Source organism: Mixophyes fleayi, chromosome 8 (assembly GCF_038048845.1).
Source record: "Mixophyes fleayi isolate aMixFle1 chromosome 8, aMixFle1.hap1, whole genome shotgun sequence".
Lineage (NCBI taxonomy): Eukaryota > Metazoa > Chordata > Amphibia > Anura > Limnodynastidae > Mixophyes > Mixophyes fleayi.
In genome coordinates this window covers 132,587,076-132,600,846 of record NC_134409.1, presented here as the reverse complement: position 1 = coordinate 132,600,846, position 13,771 = coordinate 132,587,076, and positions in this window count along the sequence as shown.

Here is a 13,771-nt window from a genome sequence, read left to right as displayed (position 1 = left end):
GACCCTTGGTTATTTGTGGGATGAATTAGTATTTTTTGTGTCTCGTGGATGTCATGAATTCCTTATGAACTGATAGGCTGCTTTCTTATGAGTATTGGTACAGCCCAAAAAATGTCAGCTTCCACTGAGTGTAGGTGTTTGCAGCACTAAAGGAACTGCATTCCGTAACTGTATCCCTCCGTTTTCTGATCTTATTACAGAAACAAGGTTAACCTTGTTAAACATTGTTGCCTAGTCTCTCGAAATGTCCAGTAAATTTCCAAATTAGAGACTTGCCACATTGCCAAGGGAGCAGGCAGTATTCCTGGAATGGTGCCTTCCTGCCTGCAATGTGGACGGGAAGTGGGATGATACAGTTTGAATTATTAAGCCCTGCCCACTTCAGTGATCACTGAGTGGGCGGGGCAGCGATGATGCAATTGTCATCATCATACGCCTTAGCTCACCAACTTTGTTGACGCATTTACGAAAATAGACATGTTTATTGTTGATGCATGAATGGGTGTAAATTTGCACTTGCAATAGAGAGGAGTTAAATAAATACACTATTCTTGCCAACTCTCCCTAAATGTCAGGGAGACTCCCTGAAATAGGGGTGATCTCCCTCACTCCCTGAAGAGTCTGGTATTCTCCCTGATGCTGAGCCAGTACAAGATGTGGTTGGCTTTGCCATCTGTGGCATGATGACACAGTTCAGAAATTGTGTCCTATGTCTGTGTATTGATGCCTATGGAGGTGGCCATTTTCATGGAGACCAAGATTTAAAGATTGACAGGTAAGACAACATGACTTCAGTAATGGAGGCAGACATATTAAAGACACTTCAGTCTCTAGAGAATCATTAGCAGCTTTTCTTTAATGCATAGTTGCCTACTCTCCCGGAATGTCCGGGAGACTCCCGCATTTCTGGGAGACCTCCCAGGAGAGCAGGGAAACACCCCCATAATAGATAAGGGGCGGAGGGGCTAAATGAAGCAAATATTGCGTGATCTTAGCCCCCCCCTGGTGTAAAAGTCCAAAATTGTGACAATTGTTTAGGGGACAGGGACAGAATGATGTGATTCATGAAGCCCCGCCCCCGCACACCCACCTCCCCCGGTATCTCCCTAAAGCCAACGAGGAAAAGTTGGCAAGTATGAAATACACTTACATTCATTGTACTGTAGCTTCCAACCGTCCTGAATTTTACAGGACTGTCCTGATCTCTGGAAGCTAAAAGTAGAGTGACCTTCTGAAAATGGAAGCGGTTTGTACTAATTGGGGCGTAACCTGATATGTTGGCAGATACGTAGCGTTGAAATCTGCTCCAGGTGCAAAGTTGTGTCTCTGCAACGCTTGTGTGTTGTCTTTGGGGTCGTCCCCTTCATGGCAGCAACAAGTAACTGTCATTTAACTGCTCCTATGACTCTCACAGGCCAGTTTTTTTGATGCTCTTATCTGTACGTTGTTACATCCAAATCAAGAAAATAAAAACAAAATATATTTTACAGCTTTTAACACGCTTCCTAAAGCAAATAATAAGGATATAGCGATATATCCAGCAATTCTCTGCCAAGAACTCTTACTCTTCACTGATGGCTGTGCCAGATAGACACATATTGTTATCCTTTATTCCGCCACAGCAGCCTCTTACATATGTGTCAAAGTATGTTTGTATTTTAAAACTACAGTTTGCTGCTGGCACGGAAATGGTCACAATATAATTTTTTATGTGAAACCATTTGTCCGGGGCAGACTCTCTTTCCTCTCAATGCACTAAGATCTGGAAAAAATTATTTTGCATAAAAGCTGAGGCAGGGTGAAAGGATTTTTCAGCGAGACACATGGGAACGGCCTCAATGTAACAATTATAGCAGAATAAGGTTCTTTATGCGCGGCTGAGGATTCCGCTTTGATCTAACATTTCTATACACACATGCTGCACAGCGCCCTGAATGGTGATTATCTAGTCCACATGTCTAATGACAATGCGGAGGAATGTGGGAACACATTTGCTTTGCTAAGCTGCCCCCTGTGGCATTGAAGAGGTTAACAAGATTAAGCTCACTTTCAGTCAAGGACAGTCTTTTTTTTTTTTTTTTCCTAAACAAAGCTTTAATGCAATTCAATCAGCAGACACGATTAAAGCTTTAAAGATGAAGTCTTATTTTTAGTATCTCAAATATGTGGTGATAAAAGGCCAATCATCTTAGGTGGACATATAGGACAAAGTGATTGCTAGGTAAAATTATTTTATATTGGGAAGAAGTGCACACAGAAGTGGGCGACTTATGATCCGTAACTACAAACCTAGCTAATATTACCAGAGGGGAGGTGTTGGGCAGAATGGTGTGAACGTCTGGGGTCCACAGTTACTAATTTAGAACTCGTTCGCTTACACATTCTAGGGCGACATTTCCAGAGTACTGGTGGCATTGATACTCTCATCTGGCCAGCAGGGCGTCCTGAGACCTGTAGTACCACAATAGATGGACAGATACTGGTTGTCTAGGTTCTTTCGTACATTTATAAAGTGACCTGTCTAAAGATTAGTAGGGATGGATAATTGAATCAAGAATTGCTGCTTTTGGGCATAATGCATCTTTCAATTTGGGACTCCCACAGACGAGCATTTTTGTTCAGCAGAGAATATGGTGGGCTCATTGCATGCATTAGATAGACCTACTTCCTGCACGTGTACAGGAATACAAGACATTGCAATTCTGGTTCATTCTCCATCCGGTAACAAAACCAAAATGCAGGGTTAGCTTGTCTAAATGGCGCTCGTCTGTCCGTATCCTCACAGGCCCTGGAAAAATCCTTTTTATGACATAAGATTCTATAAGAAAAAATAATGGGAATATTTATCTAAAAATGTGTGATTATGTAATCTGCATTAAATATAATAGTAGTTTTTTTCAAATTATTAGATTTTGTGAAACACCAAAAGCTTAGGCAATGCTGACCTACCTTATCTAACTCATCAGAATAATATCCAACCTACAATACTTCTATAAGTAAATGTTCAATAACGTGCTGGAACCAATGTACAGTTTAGACACTGAAAGCAAGTCTCTGATTAGTTGCTATGGGTTACAGCACCTTTTCCCACATTTATCTGTGCACCAGATTTCATAAATGTGTCTGATACTGCAAACGCCTTTTGGGTGGTCTGTGATTTCCCCGGCCCAATATAAAAGTGACTGACACACTCTAGAAATGATCCCAGATGGAAGCAGAACTTGTAGCTGTTTATCTGCATTTTTGCAGGAATGTTTAAATGCACCTTTCTCCCTGGCGTCATGCTTTTGCCTGTTTGCATCTATCCGAGCTGTAATATCCATAATCGTCATGACCCTAATTTAGCCTCAATTTGCTATCAGAAGACTAAGGTTCTCCACACAAATTTGTTGGTCATCTGGGGCTTTTGTAATCTGAAAGACCTACTGCTGTTTTTGTAACACTGCATCTCTTCATGAGGCTGGAGCCCTTTGCAAATAGGCTGGGTGCTGGTGCTCCTATCTAAATACAATTACCACATCACTGACAATATGTAAAACTGTGAGACTTAAACAAACAGACAACTCCGCCAAATCAAGCTTGATAAACACTTAGCTCGGCACCCTTTGTGCTGGGCTTTACATTGGAAAGCTTCATTGTCTAATAGGATGTCAGCAAGTCAGGATCCTTTCTGTGTATCTGAAACCAGCAGGGCTAATTACACACAGCCAGCTAAGGAGCCTTTAAAACAACAGAATAGATAAAAATGAGGATGATTGAAAGGGAATCAAGAGAACAAATGTGATTTCATTATAGTGCCCTAATCATTTCTTCATTACTAGCTGTGGTGTCACCAAGCAAGGAGCTTATGGGCCTGGAGGAGGAGGCAGCCATGGCTCTGTTTGTTTGTGAAAGTCTGTAGATTATAGTCCTTACCAGCTGCAACTGTAGGGGAAAATGCTAATTAAAATTGGCACTGCCATCCAAATATATAAGATTCACCCTCAAGGACAACGCTACAGGCTCCCACTGTGATAGTGGTTTAAACATAAACACTATTTGCAGAGCAACCTGCGTTGCAGCTCTCTAGCTATTGTGGAACTATAAGTTCCAGCATGCCTTGCTAACATGTGACTGGCATGGTTTGCTGTCACTCAGTTGTCGTTCTGTTCTGCAAGTGATGGATAGCCACAAGCATGATTGACAAGTTACTCAGCAGGGAGTAACTTGGAATGAATTCAGGGTAGCAGAAGTCATTTAAATGCATACATTCTAAATTGTAGTAATGGTGAGATTTAGTCTGAGGATGATCTCTAACAGCATAAAAATAGGCCTACAATTATTCCACGATCCCTAGCAAGAAGCCAGAGTGGCTGCCACACAGCAATCCGGCATCGGCAATTCTTCCTTGGCAAAACTCATCCCATCATTAAGGCCCTAACTCTTCTGGGTATTTCATTAGGCAGCTCACTTTGTTAGCTCTGCAGCTGGATAAAGCTGTTTTTTTTTCCCCCCTTCAAGTACAGACTTCTTTTCTTACCCATGGATAAAGGGCCGCGGTCTCCTTTTCCAGCCTATTCTGGGCACACAATAGGGAGAGAGGGATCAAGACTGGTGTTACAAGTGTGAAGCTTCTATACATCAGCCTGAACAATGGCACTTAGAAGTGTCTGGCTCTTGGAAAAGGCAGTGTTTTGGGGAGGGGGGAGAGAAGACTCTCATTGTCCTAATGAATCCCTCCCCAGAGCAGACATCGGCTCTTTTATTTCACTTCCTAAAGGGAAACAGAATAACCAACCTTCCCCTCCATTAAACAAACATGCCACTAGCAAAAAGGAACTGGGGGCAACAGATGTTGCTGGGGGTACAGTCTTGGAGATGAAGTTACGAGACGGAGACACAGCGGGGTAATCAGAAACGTGTTTAACACAAGTAATTATTCACAGTGTTTGCCAAGCAGATTTCAAATGAGAGAACCAACAAATCATACTCTGTTCAAATAAACATTTTCAGCCTTAAAAGTGGTTAATTCTAACTGTATAGTATTTAATTATATTCCTGACAATGAGAAGTTGATTTAATTTATATGGTTACCTAATAAATGTTTGAATATATCTTGCTTTATTATTATCATAATTTATTTTTTCATATTGCACTGATATATTACACATGACTGTACTATCAGGAAATATTAATTCTCATTTGTTCTTGGTCCAGTGTACACACCAGGGCCAATTTAAGACAGCAAAATAACCTACCAATATGTCTTTGGTGGCAGGAAACAAAAGCACCCAGAAGAAACCCACTAAAATGCCACTTAGGCAACACACTTGGGGGTAGCTGATAGCTGACAGATATTGCTTCATTGTGATTATACACTCACAATCATTTCTGTATGGTAAAAGCTTTCGAACATGCACAGTATAGTAGAGTATTGGGCAACACGGTGGCTTAGTGGTTAGCACTTCAGCCTCACAGCACTGGGGTCATGAGTTTGATTGCCAACCATGGCCTTATCTGTGTGGATTTTGTATGTTCTCCCTGTGATTGAGCGGGTTTCCTCCCACAATCCAAAAACATACGGATAGGTTAATTGGCTGCTATCAAAATTTACCTTAGTCTCTTGGCCTGTGTATGTTAGGGAATTTAGACACTAAGCTCCAATGGAACAGGGACTGATGTGAGTGAGTTTTCTGTACAGCGCTGTGGAATTAGTGGCGCTATATAAATAGCTGCTGATGATAATGTTAAGCAATTGTGGCATTGTTCACAAGTAAATAAAACATAGGGGAGAAATGTTACATTATAACTTCTGTACCACGCCGGTTTTCATAAACTAATTAGTTTGGTTGGTCATTTTAGTGAGGGCAGTCTTGGTGTAATGTAGAGGGTGGATGCATGATTGCAGCAGTTTAAAGAGGAAGTGAGAGGCAAGAAAGTGGGTTAAGTGATTTTACACAAACCTCCCAAGTAGTCTGGAAGCAAAAGGGAGGAGAGAAACAGAGAGGTCGTTGTAGAGAGATGTAGGGTCAAGAGATGATTCCTTCAGTATAGGAAACATTAGGGCATGTTGGAAAACTGAAGTAAAAGTAGCAGTAGAAAGGTATAGGCTGAAGAGTTGTGCCTGCTATTGGGGGGAGTGGATGAGATCAAGAGGACAGGTTAATGGGGAAGAGGAGTGCCAAGATCTCATCCACACTAACAGCACAGAGAGGACTGAGGGTTGGTACAGGAGTGGAGGAGATGGTGGGTAGGGGAAGTAAAGCCTGTGGCACATTACTGGGAGTCGTCAAATTTATAATCTGGTCACACTGTGCATAATCGGGCGGTTATCTGGTCAGTGGTATTGTCACAGCCAAAGTGACCACCCAAAAGAATGGCATGAGCATGTTACAGCGAGGCAGGGACAACTAACTGGAAGAGCAACACCCCTGTTTGTCTGTGCTGGTCTCACCGTTGCATAACATTTTGTAGAAGGGATGACAGTAGATTTATTTTTTTATCTTGCTACACTGATTTAGGATTAAATGCTTACACATTAATGAAAGCTTGGCTGAGGGAAGAGCAAGTGAAGGATCCAAAATATCTTGGTAACATAGGTGTGTCTGGAGTTTTACTAACAAGATTTGGTAAATCTTCCAACCTATTAGGTACAGACGAACTTAGAACCTTTGTTACATTAGGTACATTTTCATTATTAATAGTTGGTATTGTAACACTTCCCCCAAAATAACTTATCTCAAACCTCATTCTTTATATCCTTCCTTTTTATTGTTGTCTTTCCCCACAAGGCTAAATGCTATTAAATTGAGACATCCAAACCCAAAGGATAACAGTTCTTACCTGAATTGTAAGGGGTATTGGGGCAATTGGATAAGTTACATCTTTTATATGTATCCAACTGAAATAGTGAATTTTATGTACACTTCTTTAGGTGACAACAATTTCTTAACCATCAGGGTAGTTCTAGAACCAGACGTCACCACCCTCCTCCCCCTAAACAGCTTTAGGTTGGTTGTATCAAAGGTGGACAGAAACAGTCTCATCAGCAAATACTCCAGGTGTGGAGAGAGGGCATCAGACTGTTCTTTACCCCGACAGGAAGGGCAAAGAGCTCAATGATGAGGATGTAAACACAATGTTAAGGTCTGGAAGACAAACATCAGACCAGACTGGATTTCTGTCACTGGACAGGTGGGCTGTGGAATGATACAACTTGGGCTTGACAGGAGAAGCTGAAGTATCCAAACTGGAACAATAATGTCTTGTCTCCAGTGGGATCTCCACAAGGAGACCATTGGAGAGTCAGCGAAGATCATCCTTGTTCCTGGCACCATTGATGGAGCAGCCACATCCTCAGGATGATGATCGACCTAGCAGAATGCAGACAGTAAGCTCTCAAAGCAGTAGCTTAGCAGACTAGCTATTGTGGCAGAATGGAGGTAAACTGTTCCACAATGATCGTTTCAACTGTCTAGTTAGTGGTGATTGCAATAGGTAAAGTCCAATAGACCATATATTCAGCTGGGTCAGGGCTCAAGGTCGATATGCAGTTAAGTACATTTAAGTTCTAAAATGTTGCCTGTAGACCTCAAGATGGAGAGACAGTTTGTAATGGACCCCAAGGTAGCCTTTGTGGCTTTATCTGGTGCCACAAGTGTCATTAGGAAAACTTGCGTATTAGGAGGAATAGCCCACCCTGTTTTGTAAATTATTAAATATAACTGAAGCCACTTTGAATATCTGGCCCATAGGAAAGGACTTGAGCAGCCTTATAAAAATGAAGAATATTAGTATATATACAATGTAGGTCCTTGAATAGTTTCAAAACCATAGTTTGTATGTGTGTGTGTGTGTGTGTGTGTGTGTGTGTGTATATATATATATATATATATATATATATATATATATATATATATTGTTTTCTTTAAGTCTTGTATCCCTTCTTATGTCCTGGAGATATTTAGCCTCTGAAATTAGCTATGCTCCTAATTAATTGCGGGCTGTAACGGGACACAGTGAATATATTTGGAATGATATGTAGCCTCTGGGCCAGCGAAGCCATAATTACAGTGCATAAACACTGGCTGCAAGAATGACATGACACTGGCAGGCACACAAAGCAGCCATGGTCCAGTCAGATGAGGCTGTGAAAATTATTTTGACAATTGTTTAGCCTGCTTTAAATTTTATTGCCATTCTGCACAAAGATAACAGTGTGTGTAAGTGAATGTAAGTCAGTGTGCCATGACTAGAGATCGTTAGGGGGAAATTAGAGCAATCAATGATTGTGTGAAACCTTTTTCTTTCTCCAAATTGAGATGCGTTTTGGCAAAGATGATGGAGTCGTGTGTCTCCGCTGGCTCTTGCCATATTCCACAGCTCATTTTTTTTTGCTTATCCGGAACTGAACTGTGCCACCAACTGTGAGCATGATTTTATATTACTGCTTGTGATAACACTTGTCAAATACGTGCCTGTACTTACAGCTAACTGATAGCAAAGTAGATATCGTAAGTGGTTAGGTATAAATCACTACAGTTCTATATATTACTCTCTACTAATCATTCCTTTAAGGATGTCAGCATAAATTGTGCTTGGAGCTGATGATAATCATATACCAACCGCAGTATAGCCAGCAAAACTAACAAGCCCAGTGGTTTGTGATTAGATAGAATCATATGTTCCCTGCTTCATTCTTCTATGGAGAAACAAATGAGATTCTGGTATTTTTCTAGTGCAGTTTAAAAAATTCAAGCAAAATTTCTGGTTGCTGTAAGCAATGTCACCTTTTTCTTTTGCACCAATTTTCATAAATGTACCCAATGTCTATTTGAGGCACTTCTTTTATGCAGATGACTTTTGCCTTATTTGGTTCCCACATCGGCCACCAATCGAAGTCGACTGAAATCTGTCCGGATTTCAGTTATACCCAGGCGAAAACACAGTCAGATAGTGACTTGCCTATGAGGAATAAGCCTTTTCTATCCTCATCATATTACGGGTTGTTCAAAAAAGATTGACCCAATTTCAAAGCAATGTATTTCAAGATGGCAACATGTTACAATTGCACAAAGAGTTACAAACGGTTTAATGAGCTATCAAATTTTGATAATCATTTTATAAATGCTCTATATGCCTCCACCTGCTGTGTGGATAATATTGAGTCGATAGTTGAATTAGTTCCAAACGCCTCTGAGTGTCTTCTTCCACTGAATTCACCGCTGCCGTGATTTTGTTTTTGAGGTCATACAGATTAGTCGCTAATGGTGGCACAAAAACACAGCATTTGACGTATCCTCACAAGAAAACTCGCAGGGTGTAATGTCTGGAGATCTTGGGGGCCAAGTGTGTAGTGCCCAGTCTTGGGGTCCTGTGCGATCTATCCAAACGTTCATGCAGTGTGTCATTTAGAAAACGTTGAATCTGCAGGTGTCAGACAGTCGTATGAGGGATCGCATGTTCTCTGCTGGCACAATGGGTAGACTTTCGTGGCCACGTAGAAAACTCGCTTCAATTCTTCTCACGTTTTCCTCTGAAGTGCTTGGGCGCCCTGTGCTTCTTCCCCTTACATAAACAGCCTGTTTCCTCGGTGTCGGAACCAACGATAAATAAAATGCTCTTTGGCATTGGCAGATCAATGCCAAAGTGCTGTTGAAACGCACGGTTGCACCATAAATTCGGATTCAGTCTTGCTGAACTGCAGAGCGCAAAACGTTGTTTGTTGCGGGGTCTCCATCTTGTGAACGATTGAGGCTAGGGGCTGTTGGTGCACTGGGAGAGGCATTAGCAGTAGTTATTTGAAACTCTATGCCCCGCTCTTTCAAGTGGTAAGTGGTTTCATTCGTGGGGGGGTGTGATTGCAGAGATGGAGCAATTTCAAATCTGGTCCATCTTTCTGAAACACCCAGTATTTTATTTACGTGGCACCAAGGAATCATCAGGACCTCAAAATTGCAATATTTTCTGATGCTTAAGTTTTGGTGTAGCTGCCAAATTAGGGCTTTCTATGAGCCTTTGTCAAGTCTGTTTTATGCAAGCACCTACATTTCAAATGATGATGGAAAATCTCTTTGCCAGTTTGTAAATAAACCTTGAACCTTGGTTGTAAGCAACATCTTTACATACATCTGTACAGACACAAAACAAATGTGTATCAGGAAATGTGAAAACATGTGCTCGAGTCCTTGGAAATTTCCACTTGACTGTAAATCTAGCTATATTGCCACCTACGGGGTGTGGTGTGTGGTGTTTGTGGGTTATCCTTCTGTGTTATAGCGAAATCCCAGAAATCTCCAGTGGCAGCACACAGACCCAACACGGTAGAATTACAGACTGTACTGTATGTGGGGGAGAAGTAGGAGTTCAGTTCTGTAAAATGCAATACACACTTATGGCAAACTGCAGACTCGGCTCACAGACCAATACTGGGCAGCAAACAGGATTATGTCAATAGCTGTAGATACTGATATATATGTAGCTGGGTCTATAGCCAGCCTTACTGTAAATGTGCACTTTTATAGAGTTTAGTAAATAACACGAATTGCCTTTGTGTAGTGAATGGCAGCTTTAACTAGTACGTTGCAGCAGCCACCTTACAAACAAACAGGGCAAACCCTCAATAGCAATAGCTGAAATCAAGGGTAATATCAAAGTGAGGGTAAGAAGTCACAGTATAGTTATTTTAGCCGTTGAGCTACAGGTATTTTAAGTGGTATAGACTGAGAAATATGCCTTCAATTGTAGGATGTTTTCTTTATTGCCATTATAAAATATCTTCAGTTGTTTCTTTCTTAATTCGGCCTAGTACAGGGAAATATATTGGTGGTAGTCAGCATATCCATGCTGACTACCACGACAATACTTACCCTGACGTGGTGACCCCGAACGGCCCCTTCCCGACCTGGCTCCGGGACGACCACTGTGACCGGCGACTGCAAGGGATTGCGACCTATGAAGAATCCCGGAGCCAGGTTGGGAAGGAGCCGTTCAGGGTCACCACGTTGGGGGAAGTATTGTCAGAATAATGGCAACCATTATTCCGTACCCCACCCAAATATATATTATAGATGTAATTTTAAGATATCCATCTGAACAGAATCTGAGCAAACAAAGGGATTTGGGACAGCCTTTCATTTGACTGGCCTATGTCATTTTCAAGACTCCTGTCCATGCCTCAGTAATGTCATCAATATCCCCCAAAGACATCAGATCTTCCCTCCCATCCCACTGCAGCATGTCTCCAAGATGTTGAAGTTAGAAAATCATCACACTTGAATGTCTCTGATTGGAGTGGAAGATAGATAATAGATTAGAGACAAATAGAATAGATCTGTAGGCAACCTAAACTCTGCAAGCAGACTTTGTAACACTTTTATAAAAGCTAGGGGAATTCCTGCAACATGAATATTATTAAACATTCACAAAGTATCTAATAAATATAAGATGCACCTTTTAAACGCATAAAATACAGGGCAAGTCTGAACATCAAGAATCATTTTGAGTAAAATAAAAATAAAATCTACAGTTACAATTTCTGTTTTAATAAGCCCGTAAACAAAATTTCAATATGCAATTTACAATGACACCTGTAAGAAATTATACCCCCAGGGAGCCCTTCTTCACTGGGTTGGCCTTTGTTGGCAGGTCGTAAATTGAGTTTGCAAATTGTTACATGTCTAAACATAAAATCTAAAGTTGACTGCTAGGACAAGACAAACCTCTCCTCATTTAGTTCTTACTGATGATATAGTGGCTGTCTTGGATTTATTACTAATATAACTATCGTCTTTCATTTATATGTAGCTAACATTTCCCTCAGATCTTTTTGGTAGGTCAGCTTGTCATGAAGAAACAAAGGTCCAAGGGTGGCCTGCAAACATATTTTATAACAGGCAAAGATCAGCTAAAATTCTTATTTTATTATTGTCTTGTAAAAAAAAAAAAATCCTTCGTTTTGAGCGAGATGAGTGGTACAAAATCCACTTCATAATCTCAAAGCCTTGTTTATGCACCTTTATAGATATACACCTAAACAGGGGCCTTTTGTCCACATCAGGAATAAAATTTGACTGTATGGGCGTGAGAGAGGAGAAAATAGTACGTTTACATTCAGTAAAACTGCATTATAAAATCCATTAGTGACTTGTGTTAAAGAGTTTGCAGCTCAAACTGGCTGCATTCTTGACATTTTTGCATAACTGCCAAGAAAGCTAAATAAAATGTCCTTTCTAATGCTCCCTCTAAGAATAGGCCCACTGCTTTCTGATCTAAGCTAACAACATGGAGGGGACAATGTGAAAGCAGAAGTTCACGGCTGGGTCGAATAATTTATGCTGCTCAGAATAGTAGTACCGGGTATGACTGTGTAAACTTCCATCACTCTGTGTTCTAGCATGGGAAAATGATATATAATATAAGGTCATAGGTCATTTACAACTGACCAGAGCCGCTTGTACCCCTTCCACAGCGGTAGTTACAGAAGTACTCGTAGAATTCGCCGGGTTCCGGAACAGAAAAACGCAGCTGCAAGAATTGTGACCGGCCCAGGATGCTGATTTGAGATCGGGGTGTTTAACTTCTGCCTGATGCTGTGAGCGCCTTCACCTACTGTAGTTAAGTTGTATCACAAAAACATTAAACTGTGGACCTCTGCATTTGCCGTTGACAATCATACCCAATCATCTGCCTGTTTGATATTTAAATATTAGCTGAATGGGGTGAAGAAAATCTACTTTGTAGTATCCATTTTGCAGACTGGTTTACTTGTATGAGCATTGGTATACAAGGAAAAGATACTCTAACCCACAGCAACAAATCAGTCCATCTTCTAGTGCAGTTTGAAAAATAAAATCTATATATTATGAATATGGTTGGTACGAGCTACATCAAATTTTTGTGAACCAGTTTCCATATATGTTCCTCATTGCTCTTTGTCGTGTGCATCTACAAGCCGACACTTTTCCACACATATTAACAAGTGCAAACGTTGGTGTAATAAATTTGCAAACATGTGAAAGGGGCGTCTTTGTCTTTTTTTTTTTTTTATAGATTGTGATTCCCATTGTGTGTAAACTATAGTGAGCTACAGTATAAAGCTGGGTACACACTACAGAAATTTCAACCAACTTTTTATGCCGAGCGATTTTACATGCGATCGATGGTCCGATCACTCAGTCCATGGACTGCATACACACTAGCCTTGTTTTAGACGATAAAAGGAAGAGCTGACGTCCCTTTAGCGACTTTTTACAGCCATGTTGTCGTGAGCAATGACTGTAAATTCGTACTCACTGTTGTGGATCGGTCGGAAGTTTATACACACTACACAACGGAAATGAGATTGGAACAAAAATATTAAACAGTACGACCAACCAAATGAGACGACAATCGTCCATTTGGGCAGACTTTCGACCATCGTGTCACTGCACACACTGACCTGACTTTTGAACGAGCAGTCGTATGTCGGCTGATTTAGCCGATTATTGGATGAAAACTGTGTAGTGTGTACCCAGCTTTAAGATCTGCTGTGCAAATTGTAGCAGGGATCGACATAGGTGGGAGTTTCTGGCCCAGAGAAATTTGATATGTATTACACTTGCTGAATGGAGGCAGGGATTAACATCAATTTAATAGCACTAAATGTGCAGACAGGGCTTTTCCTGGCAGGTATTAAACAATCCTTGAACCCAGATATGTGATTACGATAGAATGCAGACGCCAATATTTTATATTAATATAATATTTTACACTAAAGATGATGCCCATCCTGCAGCTCCACGCTGGCTTTCCG